The 22,935-nt window shown below is 45.0% G+C and overlaps 1 protein-coding gene and 1 long non-coding RNA gene across 5 annotated transcripts in view; one reads left to right on the top strand and one right to left on the bottom strand.

The window, feature by feature from the left end:
* Positions 1-22,935, top strand: part of Pdk1 (Phosphoinositide-dependent kinase 1) — a 407,060-nt gene that overhangs the window by 121,583 nt on the left and 262,542 nt on the right. The gene's annotated exons all lie outside the window — the stretch shown is intronic.
* Positions 1,254-21,850, bottom strand: LOC138189012 (uncharacterized). The gene is made up of 3 exons (XR_011175802.1): positions 21,558-21,850; positions 3,083-3,583; positions 1,254-2,445 (listed from the first exon to the last, which is right to left on the bottom strand). It is a non-coding gene; the product is annotated as an uncharacterized LOC138189012 (long non-coding RNA).

The following is a 22,935-nucleotide window of genomic DNA, read 5'->3' as shown; positions in this document are numbered from 1 at the left end:
GCTTTTCTTATTTCTTTTCTTACTTGTGGATAATGTCATAGTTTGCAAGCAGATTTGTTTCGTAGCAGAAATTTAAATTTAAAATAGCTTTCTAAATGTAAAGGATTAAATTGGAAAACGACGTAGGCACCTTTGCCCTTCGATTCTCAGGTTACCATGCGCAAGAAAAAACAAGGAATTGAAGGACACTCCCAATTCGAATGACGATCCTGGAATACCTGGCGTCAAAATCACACCGTTAAATTTCCCCTTCTTTAGAGTTCTTCGTTTGTCATTCACCTACCATGGGCGTTTCTGTTCACCGGGATCAAAAGAGGAAATTGGAACGGCGTAACGTCGCACGTGCACATATAATGGAACGAGGCAGCACTCGCGGGTGAAGCAATCGCGGCGCAGTTACGCGCTAGAAAGACCTAGGCGCGCTTATACAAGGAAAGAGAGGCTGGATATTCGCACTCGCGCGCGCAAACTCTCGTATGGCCAGGTAAGCGAGCTAACGGGGGGAAAAAGTTAGCCTGCACCGAGAATAGAGCGGGAACGTATACTACCTAACTAGGCTATCTATTTCTAGCAGCGAGAACAGCTTGCTGTTTCACCGTTGCGACACGGAGAAGGACGGTGGAGAACAGACGCGCGAAGGTCTCTGCCCCGGTGACTCGGTTCGTAGCCGCCGACGACGAAATAAATTCCGCGTCGATGTCTACGACGAGTCGAAACCTTCGATTTCGCTCTATTATTATACAGACCTGCGTAGCAGTCGCGACGGTATAAAACCTGTTGCGGACATCGTTGCCATCTTGCGGCTATGACGCTCTACTTGTATATCGTAGGTCTGTATTTTTAATGACGCGATACGTTCAAGCGTGTGATGGATCTACGTAAGATACAGATCTGTCGAATTGCAAAGCGATACGAAATCCTAATAACGTCGCCTGTCTGTATTCGATTTAAATCTTCCAAATAATATGACGTCATTGCTTGAAAAAGCAACCGCATTGTATCGCTCATTTACGCTATATAGCTGCTATATTTTTAACGATAAAATGCACACGATTGTGCGATTATATTGAAAATATAAAGCTACCGCAGCGGCACAACATCCGATCTAGAGCCCCTCCCCCTTGGCTAGACGGTTTTAAAACGATCGTGCTTCCACGCGATCGCACGCTGATATTGCTGTACGCTGTCTATAGCTACGTACCCATCGCTCGTGATAATCGGATCGGTGTTTTCAATGATTTTTCGGGAGAACAGTGACACGGCGTACAGGTGCGAGGAGTAGGCATGTTAAGGTTATTTGCACGAGAGGCGACGCGTTTACGTTTGGGTTAAGTGACGGAGGTTAGGTGCTCGAGGCTGTAGCTGTTTTTGCGCGATACGTAACACGAGGCGAGATTGTACGTAGCAAGATACACACGACAGAGCAGCTTCGGTAATTTTGCAAATATTGGTTTTGAGGAAAATTGGTTCGGGTGAATGTTACATAGTTTAGAAGCGTATGTTGCATAAAGGTGTTGTTTCTTTGAGAATCAGATTCCATTGTTGTAATCTTGAAGCATACCGTTTACATATTTTCCACTTGTATGTGCGATAGAATTCATCTATATATTTTCATTCTTTTTACCAGTACAGCTTCTTGTAATAAAGCGACCTATAATTGAAGATTATTCAAAATTACTGACAACGGATAGCGCATAATCTACTTTATCTTACAGGTATAAGAATTATTACATGATATTGATGTAACATTTCGATTAATTTGAACTAGACCGCAATTTGAAAAAACTGATCAAACATTTCTTTGTGATTTTGTAAAAGTACATGTCTCTGCTCAAAGTAAGAAGGTTCTATCGATGAGATACTGAGATATTCCAGTTGCAATAAATTCATTTCTTCCCTAACCAGATATCGATTAATTTCTTCGAGGAATGCTTTCGTCGCCAAAGATCCACTTTTCATTCTTGGATATCGAAGCCGTTTCTTTGCAAATACGAACGAGAACTGGTTCAGAAAAAAATTCTAAAATATAACGTTTTCCTGGTTGGCCCCGTTTGTTTCGTTGAATTCGCCAGCAAGGTCAGACAGTGGTTCGCGGATCCATTATGGCCGGTGGAATTGCCAGGCACCCCAAATCCTAATAAAACCCCCGTAGGCCGGTGGAAGACACGTCGGAGCCCCTTTTATGCGCCAAAAATCTTTCCCATGGGTGAACGAGTGTGCGTAGCCGACAGGCCAACGGCCGACCAGGGATAACTCATTCGTATTCGTAGTTGCGTGGCCAGGGCCGTAACTAGGCCATTCGTTGGTTCCTTTTATTTTCATCACGGGGCTCGTGCTAACACCCTCCACATTTTTTCTTCGCTGCAGCGGTCCGTTTCCACTCGACGCATACATGCGAGAAACGAATGAGTACGTTGATAAGCTGTTGTAAATGAAATTCATTTCCTTGTAAAAGAAAGAAGAAAAAGATTAGATAAAAAGAAGATAGAAGTTGTTCTAGCCTGATTAAACGGAGGATCTAGCGGTAACGCAACGGTACCATGAAAATAATCGTCGACGGAACGGCGGGTTATCAACGGCGAATTAAAATTTCAGATGAACGCGAGCGCCGTCGATCAGCGTACGCGAAAAAAGTGAGGACGAAAGCGAAAGAAAGAGAAGAAATATAGACATTGAAGGCGAACAAGGGAAAAAGGAGAGAGACAAAAAGGGGAGTAAATAATTCCCGCATACTTTATTAGCCGACTTAAACACTGCGGAGCATCGCTTAATATTCATGGCAACCCGATTAATTCATAAAACGTGTGAACCGGAGAGAGAGAGAGAAAGAGAGAGAGAGAGAGAGAGAGAGAAAGAAAATGGTGGACCATTCATGGCCAGATGGCGGAAAAAGAAAATAGCCGGGCTTCCTTTCTTCAACACGTTCGTTCGAAATACACGATGATTCGCGCGATTCTCGCGTGGGTAGCTGCGATGAAAATCGAGACGCAGTAGCCGAACAACGACAACAGCGGCGGCGACGACGACGACGACGACGACAACGACGAACGTGTGTAGCGTTTTTGTTCGGTGAAGCGCGGACCTGTATGGAAGCACGCACATCTATAGAGAACTGCCGTGTGCGTGTCCTCGTCCTGTGCACGCCACCACGGCATGGTCGCATGCGTGTTGGTGGCCCGTCTGGCCTCTGACCCTGAGCCTTCTTGGTAAAAGCCGCAGGTCGCTAAAATGGCACCAGACTTCCTTTGAACCGGTGCAGTGTCGTTGGCCCGTCGGTGACAGAAGGTCGCAGGTGACGAGGATCGTGAAACCAGAACCGGTTGCGCCTCTCGGCCCGAGAGAGGAACCTGGCTCGTGTCCCTCCCCGCCTAGCCACGATCACGATCAAGCTTCCACGGTGTATCGGCTTCTAAGACTTCCTTTTCGTCCGGTTTGCACGAATTCGCTCGACTCCGACCCCGCGTCTTTCTTTCATCTCGACACCCTGTGCCAGACGGTGGGAACAAACGCGGTGCTTGGTGTGAGTCGACGTTACCGAGAACTCGGTCCAAGGTTTCAAGAATATCTATGAATTTTTGAGGATCTGAAAATTCATTAACTAACGTTATCATAATCTTTCTATAATGGTTCCGGTACAACGGTTTTAGTTTAAATTTGCTTGATATAAATGATGTGAATTCTTAATTAAACGAATGATATCGGAATTCCATTTTGCGCGAGGTATTACAATAAAACATAAACTACAGGCAAGGCGTGGTCGTTCCCTCTCATCATTTTCGCGGAAAATGATCTCACTTGACCCAGTCTGGCGGTCAGGGTCAACAATGGTTCGAGGGCTCCTCTTCCACGTAAAGGCTTCGACCTTCGAGACGCAGCCACGACACGCCCACCAACGAGACGACGCGTTTTCGACAGGCTTTCTGAGAATCGATACTTGGTGTATCTGCTGGCCGCATTATAAGTGCACGATGATCCCAAGAAATTCAAGGACGGAATTAGATGTCTAATCCGGTGTACAAGGCATTCGTCTCTCGTTTGATCGTCGTCCTGTCCAGGATTTGTTCGAGGAACAGGGAAACCGGATGCTTCGGGATCGACGCGAACCCTCTAATATCGCAGAAACTCCCTGCGGCTCATTTTTCGAAAATTACCCAGCTGAAAAAGTTGTACGCGTTCCAACGGGCGGTCCGCATTATAGTTCATTCGAGCTTAATTGGATTTAGAGCAGATTTTTCAGGATTTTACGCGGCTACGGTGTTCGATATTAAAATTCATGGAATTCCAGGATAAATTAAGGACTTCCATTAACAACGCGTAATATAATCAGGAGTTATATCGGCTTTGACGGCCAGCAACTTTTTCCCTATCCCATATTACGCTGCGCCCACTTCAATTTATTACAATACAATTTTCTGCAAAACGTTCTATCCACGATCGTTATATATCCTCCAAACATCAACGAAACTTTAGGTCCAGCATTTCGTACCAACGTTATCCTCGATCAAAAAATAGAAAAAGAGATTAACAATATACTCGCTTACGAAACAAACTAGTTGTACTCGTTTCGAATTATTGCAATATAATTTCGACAAAGTATCCTATCAACGATCATTATATCGTTCAAAGATTAATCAAACTCGAGAGGAGAAACGAGAGAAAAGAAAAAAAACAGGATAGGCATTTTACTTGCTTACGAAACAAACAAGCAAAACCAATCCGCTTCCCGTTTCGCGAATTCTGATGCACGGAAGTGGAAACGGTGGTGGCGCATCGATAACGGAGTGGCATCGAGCGTCGAGAATCGAGGTAATCGATAGGACTAAAAGCCTGGTAATCCGGCGATCGGGCATGATCCGCGGCGCGCAGGCTGTCGTCGCATCGTAACAGCCGAACGGCGCGGCGCGGCGACGAGTCGCACACGTGTGAATGACCGACGTGTGACCGCCGCTCGGTGGACGAGTCCAGACCAAAGGTTCGGGATTGCGGTAGGTCTGGAACCCGGGAACGTAATGCAACACTCCGTGGCGAGTTTGCACGGCTCGCACGGAGCCAACCAGCCGGCCAGCCCCATGCTACGCGGCGACGAACGGACGTGCGAGAGGAACACGACGACCGAGGCCAGACAAAGCGCCAGATATGCCTTCTTATTGCCGGAGCGCCGGCCATTTTAATGGGGCTCCCAGGCTATTTATACCTTAATTGAATTTCCGTTGAAAGCACCATGCCGACGTTAACCGGCAACAGAACGAACGCGTTACCCGCCAAAACACTCTGCTTCTTCGATTCGACACCCTGATAGATCTCTCCTGAAAGTATTCTTTCTTGGAGTTGTGCGAACGAAAAGGATGCATCGGTTGTATCATATTCAATTACTTTCTTGATCACGATGAAAATTTTATGATCGTTAATTAAAATTATCGAATCATTGATACTAAATATATCTATGTAAGACAAGGTACACGTGGCTTTAGTTGCAAATTTCGCAAAAATTGCGCTATACTCAAAATATACAAATATACGTGCTTTGATTCTACTGTCTAGAAAAGGAGAAGAATCATCGACTGAACGCGTAGCATTCGGCTCTCTATGGAAACAAGCTGCAAGATCCACGGCCGATCCCACGATTTGCCAGTGCTTACGCTACGTCGCGATTCGCGATACAACGGTGGGCTTATTCTTGATTCATAGGGAAGCCATTACTAGCGGCTCGTCCGGCCAAATCGATAACCACGAACAACGCGAGATAACAATCTGAACAAGCTTTGCTGGTTCGCGCTCTAGTGGTGGCCGTTATCTGTGCGTTTGGAGCGTCGCGGTCGCGCGCGGGAGCTGGAGCGCGCTGCCGACACAACAGCGTGGGACACGTAGTAGTATTACTATTACTAGTATTACTACGCTACGGCACGGTGGTTCAGGAACTCAGGGAGTTCTTTGTTCGAGAATGGACGCCATGAGAACCACGTGTCTGATTTCCCGCCAAGTCGCCGAGCGAGTACGGCCGCCCACGGCGGGGCAGGGAAACGTGAGACGCGGTACTGGCTGGAAAGAGTACACCTTCATGGAGAAACGAAGGAGGATGATCGAGGAAAAGGGTGAACGGGCTGTGGAGGAGGGTAGAGAAAGAACGAGGTTGAAAGAGGGTAGAAGAGGGTAGAGTCGCGACGTGGAAGAGATAAAGATGGATGGCAGGCAGGAAGAGGATCGAGGAACGAGGGAACGAGGGTCAAAGGCATGAGAGGGGAAGAGAAACGGGGAATAGGTGGAAGAGGAAGAATGAGACATAAGGGAGCGATGGAGAAGGAGCAGATCGGAGAGGGAATGAGAGTACTAAATGGATAGGGTGAAGAGGAGAGAGGTGAGCATCTAACCGGCGTGCCTGACCGCGTGACTTCCCTTAGTTCCCTTCTTCCGTTCCCTCCGACCTGGTACAACGTACTCGAGTCTCCTTGTCTGCCGCGTCGCCGAGGAACGACCGGGCAGAAGGGACAGAGATGCCCGTGTGCCGTGTGCCGTCGGATTCAAAACGAGTTCGCCGTCTATCGAGAGAGAGAGAGAGAGAGAGAGAGAGAGAAAGAGAGAGAGAGAGTGACTGCTGTTTCTTTCTCTGTCTGCAATGAACGAACGTTGCCTCTCCGGGATCGCTCGCTCCCTCTTATCCATAATAGGACGCTTCTGTAGTGAGTATATCGTATAGTTGGCTGATTCTTTAAAATCACAACCGGGGAAAATTACTCCCGTGGTTTTTTTCATGGGTTCACGAATGTCTGCGAAGCTTACGCTTCAAAGAGTTTTTAGGATCGCTTTTCCCTTTCCCTCTTTCCCTTTTCTTTTTTTTTTTTTTTTGCTTTTTTCTTTCCGAGGAACCAAGAATGTGGGGAGAGCTTCGTTCCGTGCTAAAAATTCCGTCGACATTGCCCCACCTTCCGGAGGATCAGGACTCTCCTACCGCGAAAATATACATTCCCTCTTTCGAATCGTTCTTAGCAAATTCTCGTTGCATACCTCTTCAATTCAGGCTACTCCTATAAACAAACAAACAACCTAAATAACTAACCTCTAGTAACGCCATTTCGCGTTCTATCTTCGAATTATTAAATCGTCGTTCGATCACGGCATCGACGCTATTCTGCTGTACTGCGACAATCTCAAGAGCCAATAGGCTAGGGAAATATCGTTGTCCATTTTTCACAGGCATATTGAAAACCAGGAGAGAGGGAAAGAAGCATGGACGGGTCTGTGGGTTTTGTATCTGAACGAACTTCATCTACGTCGAAAGTCCACCGGTGGGGACGAAGTTCGCGATACACATCGGAGCCCTCGGTTCCCCACCGGCCGCCCCTTCCGAGCGGTTTCTGTCTGCGTGTAGGGTCGAGGAAGGGGAACAGGGGAGGCAGGGGAGCCACTACAGACGGCGGACGGAGGGACGACGCTCGCCGGGTTCAAATACCTCCGAGGGGCCGCGCCGCTCCTGGATTCCTATGGGCTAACCTGGAAAACTACCGGCCCGGATGACCTCGTGCCAACGCCACGACCGATGCCAAAGGTCGTTTTCGTTTGCCCGTTGTACCCGCGATTCATAATTTCGCGTACCCGGCCCCTACGTTCCTTTTTTGTTTTCTTCTTCTCTACCGACTTTTTCGTCGATAATTCACGTGTGTCGATGACGCAGGTTTAACGTCAGAGATCTGAATCTTTTAGCTTGGAGGTTGCAGTTTGTTGTGCGTTTTCATACCAGTTTTTAGGTTTTAATTACTTTAATTAAAAAAAATTTAATTAAATTAATTTAATATTCACGATATTCATTCAATTCTACCATACTCTACTATCTACAAAGCTGTTTGGTATGTACAGTGGCTGCACGAAATATTTGTACATTGTACATATTATATCATTTATATGCTGATTAATTAGATCGAAGTACATAATACATTAAATTTCGTATGATTTGATAATGCTTTCATATGCGCCTCAATCTGTATTCCAAATCATTTTAATAGTGTTAATGACAATTTTCGTATCTCCTTTAAAGAACGAATTTGAGATCAGAAACCATCTTCGATTGTGATCGTTCGACAGAAGGAAAGAAAGGAGAGGATTTGACGAAATCGCTACGCGAGTTTCTAAAGAACGTTGCGTCGGATTAGCTCGAAAGTGAAGTGGAACGATCGAACGGTTCCAAGTCTTTGTTTGCTCTCGACCCCAGAACCGGCTGGCAAAAAAACGCGTCTAGACGCGAAGTTCGCGGTGTGCACAACCGTTCGGGGGTTTATCCTGATCCGTCGAACTGCCGGGACCGTTTGCTCTGTTCCGTGCCAACTACAGAACGTCAGTGAATGGCAACTACATTCTTGCTGGTTTACCAACGCTCCCGGCCTGCTGCCCGCCGTTTTATCGCTCTCCACGGAATGCCGTTTTTTGTCGTGCCGTCGAATACGCGATACCACCCCCCAATTTTTTTCCCTGAATGAATATTTTTACCTGAAATTTCGCCCACGCTCGTTAATTGCTTCCGAGACAAAGAACCAAGTTCTCACGCGACGAATATCGAATTATTACGAAACCGTCGTTTTGTTGATCGGTATCGTTTCACGTGCTTCTATTCTATTTTCTTTCCCTATCTTTCGTGGTCGTTGACGAGACAACTTAGGTTATGTGGTATACATTGGATGCCGTTGTTCACGTACGAACGTTTGAACACCGAAATACATGCACTCAGAAGAATCTATACGTATATTTCATACGCGTCTGCTCTAACCATATATCCATTTACCGTAGCTACGGCCTTAGTCCTGAGAAACGACTTAAACATGCAGAAAAAAAAAAAGAAAAAAGAAGAAACAAAATCCGTCCAAGCGTTAATTTTCCTAGCAATCTAATCGATGCACCTGAACCTCGATCACTTCAAAAGGTGATTGCCTTATCTCCGCCTGCTACTCCTCCGGAAATTCCATCAAGCTCCGATATTTACGTTTAATTTTTTATCGATGGTAATCGATGGCCAGGCTTCGCTTTAATATATTCAGGCTGCTGCCTGTGAAACGCAGGGAGGTTGAGTACCATCACCTTCCAGGTTCCCGCCAAGCGAATTCTTCTCGTCGGTTGTTGGCCCTCATTGTTTCCCGCCACAATGCGCGCGCAGAATATTCCCCACCATGGTTTAAACTGCCATCACCCCTCCATTTGGCCATCTCTCTCGTCACAGGCACGCTACCTCCCCTCATGGGCCTTCCCCACCACTGGCAAATGGGGCAACAAACTTCCGACTGCGCGTAGGGATTTCTTCGGGGACCTTGGACCCGATCGCGTGTGCGTATCCCTTGGCCGCACGCAGACAGCCGCAGGTGGAGTTTGCTGGACGTAGGCGTGGATCAACGCGAGAATCCGGGGGATTCTGCGTCTCGTCTGTTTACAGCGGCTTCTTCGATAACTTTGATCATTTCCTTCTTAATTCATTTTCTTTTTCTTTCCTCTTTTTTATCCTGTTCTTCTTATTATTTTTTATCCTGTTATTCTTTTTTATCAGCAGTTTGATTGACATTTTAATTAGGTAATTTATTTTGTCGAGAAACGACTTTTGTACCACTTAAGTGCGTAAATATGATTCAGAACAGAACAAGCTATCCAATTGTAGTGTTTGCAAAGACTTTCGGGGGAGCCATGGAAGATTTTCGGCGATGAGATCGACCGATTGACAATGATTAATCGACATGGGGGACAAGGTTGATGAGTGTAGATTTTTTGGGTCGAAGGGACGAAAATCGAGAATGACGGATAGATGAAATTAGGGTGTTGTTAGTTCGATCGATCCTTAGTGTAATGTCGGTGCTCCTACCGAGCGCTTTTTGTGAATCACTGTGTATCCACTTTTGTCATTTAATGCTTAAGAAATTGTCGTAATTATCTGCTTGCAAATATTCCAAGAATATTGCTACTTACTTAGGAATTGTATCCCGACAAGTTGTCCGATCGGAGCGCGTGCGCGCGCGCGAAATCTCATCGCGTAGCAATGATCAACGCGCACTGCTTTACGTTCTGAATGAAAACAATCGACGACGTGTCGGGACGTCGTCTGGAATCGTAAGATCTTCATTAAGCTACGCTTTAATTAACGACGCTTGTTATCATGTAAACAAGCGATCGTGGCGTGCCGAGCCGGTAAATTAAAAATTTCCATTCTACTGTCAAGTGTGGCGGCTACGTAATTTAATATCGAAGTAATTAAAGCGATCGACTGTGTGATTCATCAAGTACGACGACCCCGACGTCTATGTCTGTACGTCGATGAGGAACACCGCGTTGATGAGGAACACATCTGCGGCGCCCGTGCGCGCGCGTACGCTGCTTCTTTTTGAATGAGCCTGGCTCGTATTTCGAGTACGCATGCACGACCTGTGAGAAACCCTCGTTGTCGGTCGGTCGAACAAACGAACGAATGAACGCTAAAAAAGGAGGATCGTGTGCGTGCGAACGACGCGGTGTGGCGGGAACAAAACCCGGTCTTGAAGCGAGCGAGCAGAGCGGACACGAAACAGAAGAAGGACACAAAGGGTTAACAGGAGAGGTTACAGACGGAAGATCCCTAATATCGATGGCGGTGTTTAGTCAAAGGGTCGTTTCATTCACCAGCTAAACGAGAAGATCTACCGCGTTCCCTTTCGTTTCAAGGCCAACCGCGAGCGTGCCCCTTTACCTATAAATCTGCGGAATGTTCCGACTAACGGCCTCGCGTGCTCCTCTTTTTAAGCTCTCCCTTTTTCCTCTCTTTTTATCCTTCGACTCTTGTTTCGTTCCTTCTTCGTCTCTTTTCCACGCATTGCGTTATGCCAAATCATTTGGTCCGTCGAAGAATTTTAATTAGGCGCGGCATAAGGCTTTCAGCTACGCTCCGGAATTATCCCGCTTCTTTTTCGATTCGTCTCTTTTCACGTGAAACTGCCACCAAAAGCACTTCGGTCGATTCTAACTTTTCCGAGAATTTGAAACTTCAACTCGTAAAAAGCGATCGTCTCTCGAACTCCAATTTGATCTATCTTCTTCGAAAATTCACCCTCTCGAAGCTGTCAAATTACATTCGTTCGAGATAACTGAACGATTTGGAATCACATGGAAGCGGTAGCATCGTAGAACACTGTTATTTTCGTTGACCGATGTCGCGACGCGGCCGGCATCGTGATCGAGGGTCAGGCTATCGCTTCTTCGTTACTTTAATCACCGAATCGTCTTGGAGGCACGGCCCTCGTCCGTTTTCTCCTCTCAGCCGACGAGTATCCCGACCAAGAACAGCCATTGTCGTCCAATTTTCGCGGACGACCATTAGGTACTGCTGCTTGCTCTGCAACCTTGTTCGTCAAAGTCCGCAGTCCCGCGCCGTTCCCGGCAATAAGAAATGAAGCGAGTCTCGAAGAGCATTATAACGAGCTTCACGATGTCGCGCACGTATCGTCCCACCCTTCTTCGTCGACGTACCGTCTTCCTTCTTTCCTTCTCGACCGTTTGTCTCGCGCTCGTCTCCTCTCGCTCTTTGACACCACCTTCGACCGTGCGTTTTAAAAACTTACAGGTTACTCGTCCTTTTTCCTCGTTTTTTCCTCCTCTCGCGAACCGTCCACCACTACTACCCTTCTACGAACGAACGAGGACGAGGCACCAAAGAAAAAGGAGAAAGGAAGAGGCATGCAGGTGAGCAGAAGGACAGGAGGGCTGTCGACGAGGAAAAAATTAAAGATGCAACGCGTACCGACCATCCATCTCCCCTTGGTGTTGAGTTAACGCAACATTATGTACTCCTTGCAGCTCCTCGAACTTAATGTCGGCGCAACGTGCCGCGCCAGAACGCCGGGATTACCTTTTTAACGATCTACGAACCGCCCTCGCGGCTGAATAAAACCGACCTACTGCTGGGCTATACGCTGATTTCAGTTGTACGATCGTGCGTTTGAAAGGAAAATGATTGGTACAAGAGTAATGTTGATAATGGCCTCGGATAGCCACAAGGATTATGGTAGGAAGAATGAATTAATTGGTCGTAGTTCCTCTGTTAGTATTCATCTTGGGGGTTTCGTTCATCCACTGCCGCAAAAGTGATCGATGTAAATGATACTTTATGGCTTGCGGTGACCAATTTGTAAAGTTAATATTATCGATAATGGCCCTACAGATTCACGTTCTACATCGTAATGAGATTTTACTTTAAGCGTTTTATTTTAACATTCTTAAGGAGATACAGTAAGAACTTTTAAGTTTCAAGATACAAGCTGGTCAATTTTATTCTTGCTGTAATTTAAAAAGAAGCAAGAAGAGTATTTCTATCGTTGGAAATGTTGCAACAGTGTCGAGAATAAATGTTCGGTAGAATGAACTTTGCGATCTGTGCGCTCTCGCATCTTGTAATTCACTCAACGTTCATTGACACGTTTTCTTAGTTGGATCAACGACCTACTGATTTCTACGCTTCTAACGCGTACACATCGGGCGTGCGGGCAATAACGATTAAAGCAGCAAATTGTTTGCTATCCACGATATTACTGCGTGTTCTTCTACGTTCTATGCGTGGAAAGCTAGAAATAAATTACGAAGTAAATATTTAAACGTTTTACTTTGCTGAATCTTCTTACGAAAAACATGTAAAAGATTGACGGGAGGAATTATGGGAACAGTCATGGGATATTTTGAATATTTAAAAGCGATTCAGGCCGGTTCTTCGTTCGATATTCTCTGATTTTGTCTTTAATATCGCATGATTATTTTATGGTGTATAGATAAAAGATAAAGATGTAAAAGATAAATAATTCAGTTTGACACGGATGAGTTTTCGCCATTATTCACATCGAGTATGATCTTTGAAAATTATCGACAATTAATGGACAGATTATGCGATTGAATCGACGTTCCTCTTGAAAATTGACTTCAACGAATGTATGGTCCAATAAAACAAGAGTATTGTCATCGAAGTATTTGAAAAATATCCTGTCCACGTCGAAACTTCCAATATTACATTACACGTTTAGAAATATCAGATATCCTAAAGTCACTAAACGTTGATATCGATCAAAATGTAATCTATAGTATTGTATTTAGTGTAGAAAAGAACGCTTTAGTCAACGCGAACGGTGCTACGCTTTAAGATCTAAGAAAAGTTCCCATCAATTTATACAACTTTTACTTGAAACAGTTATCGAAGCGGTACACGCACGAAAAGTCACAAAGAAGCGGTTCCCATTGCTTGCAAACTACGTCTGACAATGCACGATCCGTTTCCCCTTGCTGCGCCCCTCGCGCTCCAGTTGTACCGACTGATCGTATCTCGTTATATACCCTATCGTATCTTTTAATATGCGCATTACTTAGAATCTAAAGGATCTGCGTTGTTCGGTTGAGATTAGTAGGGAGCCATCTAACGGGTCACGTTCCTCGTACACCGTACACGAAGATCCCGTGTGTTCCTTATGAACGACGAGCTCGTAAACCGCGCAGATTTAACCCTTTCACCGTTTCACCGCGAGGCATGTGCCGTGTACGGTAAATTTGTAGCTACAATTTGCGCGAAAACATTTTTTATACAGAGTATCTAACATAATAGTAACAATGTACGTGCCAATATCGTATTTTGCAGAGATTAAATGCCTTTATTGAAACATTTGCCATCGTTAAAATTGAACGAGAAAAATATATATACTGAATTTGCTATTTGGTTTAAGCTGTAGTTACTTTAATTATTAAGCGTTAAAGTTGTTGAAACAATAGCAAATTTTAAACAACCAGATCTACTATACCACGATTTCGATTCCATCCTAGCCATGTAACCGTAGCCGTGTCACTTTTCCCGTATCGCCGGCAATTAATCGGTGCAAGATTAAATTCCTTCGCATTGTTTCTTCGAGCTACCGATCCGGTAATTAGACGGTGAGCAGCAGTGCAACGATAACCTGGTTGCCGGTCGTACATCACGTAATCACTGTGCGTTTGACACTTACTATGGCGAGTGTAGCCACGATACAGTCCACGGATAAGCCTTGTCGGACGTACGTTCGCCAGTATGCGCTTAATATTCATCCGTAACACGCTATTTTTCTCGCTTTATTCACCTTTGCGCCACCATTCACCTTTCCACTCGTCCCTTTTATTCGAGTTCTTCCACTCCTTCTTTATAATTTCACGAATGGAACGTAGCATTTTAGCTGTTATTAACTCATTCACTTATAGGAAAAATCAGTTCTCTCTTTTTTTTTTTTTTTTTGAAGATTGAACACTAGTCATGTACTTGTGCGATGAAACCGATATTATCCTTTGTTATTCTTCTTTGGTTTACTTATATATACATACTCGTTTAAATGAAAAGCTTTTAATCTGGAAATTCTACGATGGATGCGTGATTAACATATCAGTCACAATGTGTCACGACCACGAGGCCGTGAAAGTCCGGGAAAACATCCAATTCAAAGAGAGCTTAATTAAAAAAGTACGGTCCTCGTGAAACACGAATATTTTTGTCACGCGATACAGAGGCCAGTGCGGAGATAGCGGCGCTTTCTTCTGCTATTCAAGCTGGTAGATGCCTCTGTAAATCTCTCATGCATTTCCATTCATGTTTTCAAACATGACCCGGTGCACGATAACCTCTCGACTCCGCTTTTTCCTTTTTCTATCTTCCACTGTTTCGGTTCCTATTTTGTCTCCACTCTTTTGTCTCTTCCTTTTCTGCGATTTATCGACTGATCAATGAATTGTTCGTTCACGCTTTTCTCCACAATAGCTCTTGACATTTTCATGCGTTTCATGACTTTTTCTTGGCAATGATGTTTTACGAAATTCCACGCTTTTCCAAAAATCAATTTTTTGTAACTGACGAAAAAGAAAATGCAATTGTTCGGAAGATTGAAAGCTACTGTAATTTTGTTTAAATATTACAAGACTTCTCCTCGTCGAGTTGCAACAGCTTTGCGTAATCGCATCGACTCTCCAAGCAGTGACGTTGTTACATTATAATTTGCCCGGTGTAAACGAAATTTTAAGTAGTTAACCAACAGAAGCGTACACCTACCGCGCTCTCTAAAACGAAGTTCGCGTCTGGGTAATAATCCAAAGTTTTCGGCGCGGCATTAAGTACATAATTCATCAAAACAAAAGTAATCAGGACGCATTAATTAGCGGCCAACTGTTATACGATTCTTGCGCTAGGCAAAATCTTCGCCGGTCTCGCGACCGAATTAAACAAATTAAACGCTCCTTGTCAACTGTGCTGAAGAACAATTTCATCAACAAGAATTAGCTTCTTCCATTTTCCTTCTTATTAATCTTCAAACTATTGTCAAAATTCGATCTTCCTAACTAAATCGTTATATTTCTCTTCAACAATCAACATTCAAATATTGTACCTCGATGAACGTCAAATTTAAAAACACAAACGTCAAATCGAGGGACAAATGTTTTTTTTCCTGGCATACGCAGATAGGCAAATCGAGTAACATGGAAGAGTGTTGGCAGTGCCTGTGTTCGAAGCTAAGGGGATCTAACGTCGGTCTGTCAAGCTGCAACGCGGCGAAGAATTGGAAAGACCAAGGAAAGAGAAGGGGTGGGTCGAGGTTAGAGGGTGGCGGTGGTGGTTGGCTGGAAATGCCGCGGGCTCTGCTGGCGTGTGCGCGACGAATACGTGCCTGGACTCCATTACAGCCTAGAACCACTCTTTTCTTCCGATAAAAATGAAAAAAACTGTCCCCCTTCCTGCCGCATCGACCATCGTATCGGTAACTGCTTCGAGAACCGAGTCTATCATCCCCTCCTCGACCCTCATCTCGACGACCACCCCTTTCTTCTACTTCTTTCTCCTTCACCTCTTCCTCCTCGTCTTTCTCTTCTTCTACTTCTTCTCTGCTGTCGTGGCCACCCTCTCAGCCAACTCCTCGAGATACGTCCACCAAGCTCGGAAACACATTCGCGGACTGCCTTTCGAATAGATCGACCTTACTGTGTGACTGCACGTTTCCTGCTTTCCTTCTGCCTCTCCTCACCGCAGCCTTTTCTTTCTCACCCCCGTCTATCCTTTTCTTTTATTTCCTTCGTTCCCAGCTCGCGTCTAATTCGTGTCTACGTCGGTATCCGTGTGTTTGCAAGCTGGACTCTGAGATTCATCGAATAAAAAACTGGAGGAAATGACAGCGTAACACTGGATGTATCAACTTGCATAGAGATGCAAATTTTGGGTTAAAATTTTGGGTTAGGGGAGATGGTTAAATTAATTTTACGTTAACCGACTAATTTTACATTTATCACTTATAGCTGATAAGAGTATCGACGCGGTGTTAGATTCATCTACGTTCTTCGACGACGGAACATACTTTTCTCTAATAATATCGAAAACGGATAAGAAGAAGACCATACTAAAATATTAAGATCGACCAGTCTGATCCAATACGTCAGCATGTAGCTTGGAGCTACGAGGATACTTCTATTCCTTTTTATTTGTCCGTTATTAATCGCGAGTCCGTTCCTTCGACGAGCAGCTTATTCCTTTGTCGAGCTCTTGAGACGTCTATGGAGGAACGTTCGGGGATTGCTATCAAACACGTATCCACGCTCGAAGGATACGTGTATTCATCGGCCCTCTTCTTCTTCTTCTTCACCCTTCCCCTGCATTTTTCCTTTATTTCCTTCGTATGTCTGATCCTTGTTTCCGCCGGCGTCCGTACATGGACTTCAGCGATATTCGTCGGGCTGATTCCCTACGATACGGGGGATTTCGCGTGCACCGGCAAAAGTGGATTTTCTTTTCCGCGTTCCCGACGTCGATGCCGCGAATAAATCTCCGTCCTCGACTTTTAAACGTCGCTTATCGTCTTACGCGTTTTGCCTCCCCATTTAAAATACCCTACCTTCCTGCTTCGCATTTTTTTCTCCCGATTCTGAATCTTACAGTCGAGGAGGGTTTTATGCTCCTTGCTGGGATCTGCGAGCTTTCTGATCCTTTTCCACGGATTTCCTTGAGATACCAGGCATTAGGCTCGTCTACTTTGTTCGCATTGTTCGTTGAAACGTTTCAAAGAACTGCGAAGAGGTTCTGATATATGAGCCTTTCAAAAGTCGAGAGGCGATCAACTACCTCCTCTTTTTTTTTTTTTTGTAAGTTTCTTAGTTTCATTGTTTAAATAATATTATTAACAAAAAATATCGTCGAAGATCTGCAAACGAAGATCTGTTTTTAAAACAAGTCGGTTGCAGAACCTCGATAAATACCCTCCCTTTCACGATCTCCCAACCGTGGATCATCGTCCCCGTTTCTCGTCCCTCAGTTTCCAATTAAATACACCTATTTTCTCCTCTCGGCAGTCGGTTTCTTATCGGCGCGTCTTGAGATACGCTCACGACGTCTGGAGACATGTTTCCAATAGAACGACGTTTCCCTCGCGATACGTACACGCGCTTTCAACAACGTTCCCCTCTATTTTTCCGCTTTTCCTCTTCTTTTTTCCCTCCGTCCAATCTCCCCTCGGTCGTCTAAGAATTCGTCGATGTTTCATTGGCGAGAAGAAACGCGACGATAAACTACAGGCCTGACCAATTAACTCTTTCCAGTTAATTACCGCGTTAAAATGCATACGGTGGCGTTCGAGAAACAATTATTTACGAGCCGCGTAATGGTATAGGGATCGTTACCTCGTGGCACGAGTCGCGAGAACCGATCGGTAGTGATTCATAAATCTCTGACAAAACGGCTAGCAATCTTGCGCTAATTGTACGTTTCTACGAGAATCGCGAAACTCCACTGACGCGGCCACACGCTTAACACCTAGCGCCGTCGTAATGATCTAATAAATCTTCCTGTCGTTCCGTCAAACGTCGCTCTTTCCCACACACCAAGCTATGAATTCGTTTGCTTCTGTTGTTTCCAGTATTTATTTTATTTATATCGAGATCGACGCGTTTCCTGTATTTCACAACTTCAGTTCGTCCTGTATACTCGGTTACACGAGTTCAACGCGTTTGTTTCGTTTCTATTTCCCTTGTTAACTGGCCGTAGTATTGTGTAGTGACAATGGAAATTACTTGGAAGTTTTACGAATCAGTACGCATCGACGTTGATAAATCGTGATCTTTCTACAGACGTCAAACGTCGGTGATGCGCGACTCGTAGCACAGTAAATTATGACTGCCATTGTCAGACGATCTAGCAGTCTCGATGGAACTTGTAGTCGAACGTTTTACTTCGATTTCAATTTCTATCGTCGATTCGAGTTTCTAACGCGTAGGCATCGTATATATTTACGTACGTATAATGAATCGCTATCCCGAATCAAATATTTTTCGACTTCGTATCCATTTAGCTTTGTCAATCGGACGATCGATGATGCTTCTCTCTGCGTATGATCTCTTTAAGAATAACCACGACGATCCTGACGGTATCGCAAATGGATCAAATTAGAAATTTACTCGGTGCCGATCCTTTACAACACACGTCCGAGCGGCTTCATAATTCAACGAGTCAGAGTAGCGATAACTCCGCGCCGATAAATAATTCAGCGTATCTATCAATCGGCTCTTCAACGTCAGAGAGTGGCCGGTGGTACGTGTTACGGTTTTATTTCGGTGCCATTGATTGACATACGTAGCTGCGACGCGCTCGATCTCGCGTCCTTTTCAACGAAATATACCGATTGACATTTAGGTCGGATAGAAATATCGCGCGGGCGCACGTGACGTCGTGGTGCGCGAATAACACCGAGATAACGGATCGCCGTGAAATCAGGTGGTTCGTTTTATATTCCGAGCCCTGGAATATCTTACTGCGGATTTAGACGTGATTGATAAATCCGGATGAACAGACCCGCCTGGCTACAAACGAATTTCCTTTAATATCTCGCTCGAATCGAGAGAGTTCACCGAATGGCGGCGTAATTTCTCATCGGTCCCTGCGAGAACCGCGCGCTCTCTCTCTCTCTCTTTTCTCTCTCTTTTCTCTAGTGAGTAAATTAGAGAATCGTGTTACGCGGAATCAGTGTCAGCTAGCGCTTCTCGCCATTTATTCCACGCTGATTTCCTGCAATTTCGAGATGAATTAATTTAAAACTCCGATGCCCCTGATTCGTTTTTCTCACTTACAATTGAAAACTACGCTATAGGACATCTACTTTTATTTCTCAATCTCCAATCAGAGATCGTTCGCACGATACGATTTTGTAAATCACTATCGATTATTAAGGCTTGATCGGGCCACGACGAGACTTCCAAATGAAAGTGTAGAAAGTACTGAATTCTGTGCAGTTTGGAGAATGTTTAGGTTATAAAAGAAGAAAGTGGTGGAAGGATAATTGAGGTGTAGCTTTCAAAACTATTATACGACCGGATCAGCAAAGCGTTGCGGCGCGTAGCTATTATATTAATTCAAAACAAAGAGCAAACTTACAATTGGCACCGACAGGAAATAGCAGGAAGCCAGTGGATCGAGGCTATTAAATGACCGCGTGCCGTTCGAATTCCTGGCGGCCGGGCAACCGATGTACGGTAAATCGCGAGTCACGAGTATTTTCGTGCGTTTTCGTGCGTTCTCGTTGCCGTGAACTTATCGCGCGAAATTGCCGTAACGAGAGCCACGGTGGTGCAGCTGCAACGCGCCATCCACGTCCCTTCTCTCTCTGTTGCTGGTAATTGGTGGTTCACGCGGCCATTCCGGAGGAAGCCGCACGCGCGCCGAGGTTTTTGAACTCGCGACCAAAAGAATCTCGCGCGCGCGTTATGCGCGAGCAAACCAGACGCGTCGAGAGAGAGAGAGAGAGAGAGAGAAAGAGAGGAAGATGGAGAGGAAGCCGCTGAAGGAACGTGGCAGGAACGAGAAATAAGAAGATCGGGAGGACAAGGAGGGAAAGAGACAGATAAGACGGAATAAGAGAAAGGCGCGATAAAGACGTTTCGGCGTTTCCTTTCGCACATTCCTCCGGTAGTTTCCGTTATTTTTTTAGAAAACAACCGGGGCCCGCTATCCCCTCGGCTTTCCAGTCGCGAATACACCAACCAAGGATAAATGCCACAGGACAATAGCCTTTTGTGGCTGACGCGGAAGGATTCGCGAAATTTATCGTTCGATCGCTTTCAGAATCGGTGGAATGTTTTGACCTTTGAATACCGCGCGCTTTTTACTTCGTGGTTCGTAAAGAAACGGCTGACTTTTGTTGCTGAATGAACGTGTTCGTTATGCCTTGGGCTTGACATCGCGTGGGCTTGTCAATGACGTCATTGAAAAAGAAGAACTGGATCGTGAGAGGATGAAGTGGAGTTCGTTGGTCTTCGTAAACTTGTCCTCGGAATTTGTCTCGGTAGTCGAAGAATAAGTTTGCCTGAATTAATAATCATCGAGTATTCGTTTAGCTGCGGTGTTAAAAAACAGAATTCGATAACGTAGATTGATCGAAAATAGATCGCAAATGAAATGTCGCGTCAACGCAACGTTGATCCTAAACTGGTTAAACGGTGTATCCGTTGAATTTCCACCGGATGCAACCAACGGCAAAAGAAAGTATAAGAAAGATTAAAACAAAACGAAGTGAAGAATGGAAGAAAAAAGAAGAGACGACGTTGGGCGATGCAAGGAGTTTCTTCTTCTCTCTTTCACAGCTGGTCTGGTCATTCGTCGGAAGTGGCTGCGACTAAAGTTCGCGACAAGCTAAGAGCTTTTGTCCGTTCCGACCAGGCATTCCAAGATTGAAATTAATTATTTCTGTGGAACGTGGCGGAACGACGTGACGAGGAGATGCCTGGAAAACGCCAGGTGCCACGATGACACGACGATTTCGTCTCCGGTGAATGCGATTATCAAAAGCGACCCGACGTTTTTGACGTACCGTCCATGGAGTTTCGCGTCGATCGTGTTACTCGTTTTGCTCGAAAATTGTCGCGTTAACGCCATCTAGATGTAACCTTCTCCTCCGCCCAAATCACCGTTTCTCCGGCTCCCTCGACTCGTTTTGGGCCACCTGCTAGTATTTCGACGGCGATTAACGCGATGGAATTTTAGATCGTTTAATCGGCCGTCCCGTCGCTGTAGGAGACGCTCTCGGTTAATTTCAGAGCACTCCATGCTAGATCAGAACCAGAAGGATAGTGCTAAGTCGAATGAATCCTATGTACATAATTTACATGAATCCTATGTACATAATGTACAAAATAATTCCGAGGTTTGGGTTTGAATGACAGATATATTTGGCGATACGAACACATTGTCAGGAATTTCGAATTTGGAATTTCGTACGATTGATTATCGCGGGTGACTGAATTTCAAGTACTAGAGTTACGTGAAAGGGTCGAGTGTTCGAAATTAGGAGATGAAGGAAGAGTGCAGTGTCACTTTAGGTGGAAGTAACTCAATATGTCCTGAGAATATCTCTGTAGATTTATAATCTACTGAATCTTTCGTATGGAAACTATCTTATACCCTTTTACACTCGTAATCTTCGCTCTACCACAGGCAATAAAGTAAAAGTTGCTGCAGTATGTCCTTTTGTAGAGAGAAGAAGTTCGAACGTTTAATTTACGCAGCTATAAATTTCCAATTACCATCGTCAAACTATTACCTTTAATCCGAAAAAGCGAATTCTAACCAGGAAATTATTCATCCATCCAAACAGCCATAAACACTTGGCACATTCGTTGGTTAGATATTCAATTTCCTTCTTACACGTTCGAAGGCAAGTAGAAACGAGCAGGAGAAATCTCGAGCGATCGGAGTATGCTCGCGAGGCTCACGTCCCGGCCATGGATCACCGTGATATTACCGCGAAATTATTGCTGGTGGTGCGTACGCGACCGATAAATCACTAACGAGAAAACCACCTGATGGCCTCTTCGAGAAAGAGACACCAACGCGTCGTTCCGCTTAATTCGCACTAATCCGATACCGTTACGTTTGGTATGCGGCATTCTTCCCTTGCGGCGCACGCGGCGGCGAATAACATTTCGATGATCGATCGCCGATCGCGGTTAAGAGGCGTATTAATTGCCCCGTCGATCGGTACCTCTAATTACCGGCGTGCACCGCGCGCGCGCTGATTAATTACCACCGGCTGGCCACGGCTGCTAACCGAACCGAGATCGATGCCCGCTCCAGCTATTCTCTTTAATTCGACTCGATCGAGTGATTATTTTACCTACCTGCCACACGTGTGTCCCCTCCTATCCTACGTTCTTGTCCTTTTGTTTCTTCATCCCTCTTCCTGCTAATGGCGGAAGAAAAAAACCAAGGGATAATACGATAATATGCGGTTTGGATATTCAAGAACCAGATCGAAATCATAATGTTTGTAATTCAAATTAAAAGAAACGCGCCAAGGCTAAGTTTCGATAAATTAACCAGGAATATCCTTGTACGTAGTCGTCCGATAGCTGTATAAGGGGAATGAGTCGGTTAGTACAGAGTCAGCTGCCAGACAGTTCGCTATGTCGTGTCTTCACGTAGCAATTTCCGCATGGTAAATGAGTGATATTTATACTTGCGACTTCGTCTTTTAAAATTTAAACAAGGTAGAAACCAAGTTGGGAAGGACGTAGCGGAAAAATTTGAAGCTACGCTCTAAGTATCCTTTTAGCTTTGATTTCAACTTGATTATAGAATTTCGTTAAATAAAACGATAGATAAATGCACGATTACCATGAGAAAATTATTATGAGAACTATAACATATCCCTTGCATCTATTTGTCAATTTGCGTTCGGTTTATTTCATCAATTCGATGAACTGATTTCGCAAGATCGCGAAACAATCGATGAGCCACGCGAACGTATCAACCAACGATGATATCAAGTAAACCAAACGTGGAAGGAGTGGAACCGTGTCGAGAGAGGCTGAAAAAGCGAAAAACGGCGCACGTGCTCGCGTTCGAAAGAACAGTCATAGCGAATGCCGCGACAATTTGCAAATCGCTGTTTCGAGTCAGAATTCAACGCTCGTGTGGAT

The sequence above is a fragment of the Bombus flavifrons genome, chromosome 1 (genome assembly GCF_040668555.2).
Source record: "Bombus flavifrons isolate JBK064 chromosome 1, iyBomFlav1_principal, whole genome shotgun sequence".
NCBI lineage: Eukaryota > Metazoa > Arthropoda > Insecta > Hymenoptera > Apidae > Bombus > Bombus flavifrons.
This window is presented reverse-complemented; position numbering and strand designations above follow the sequence as displayed.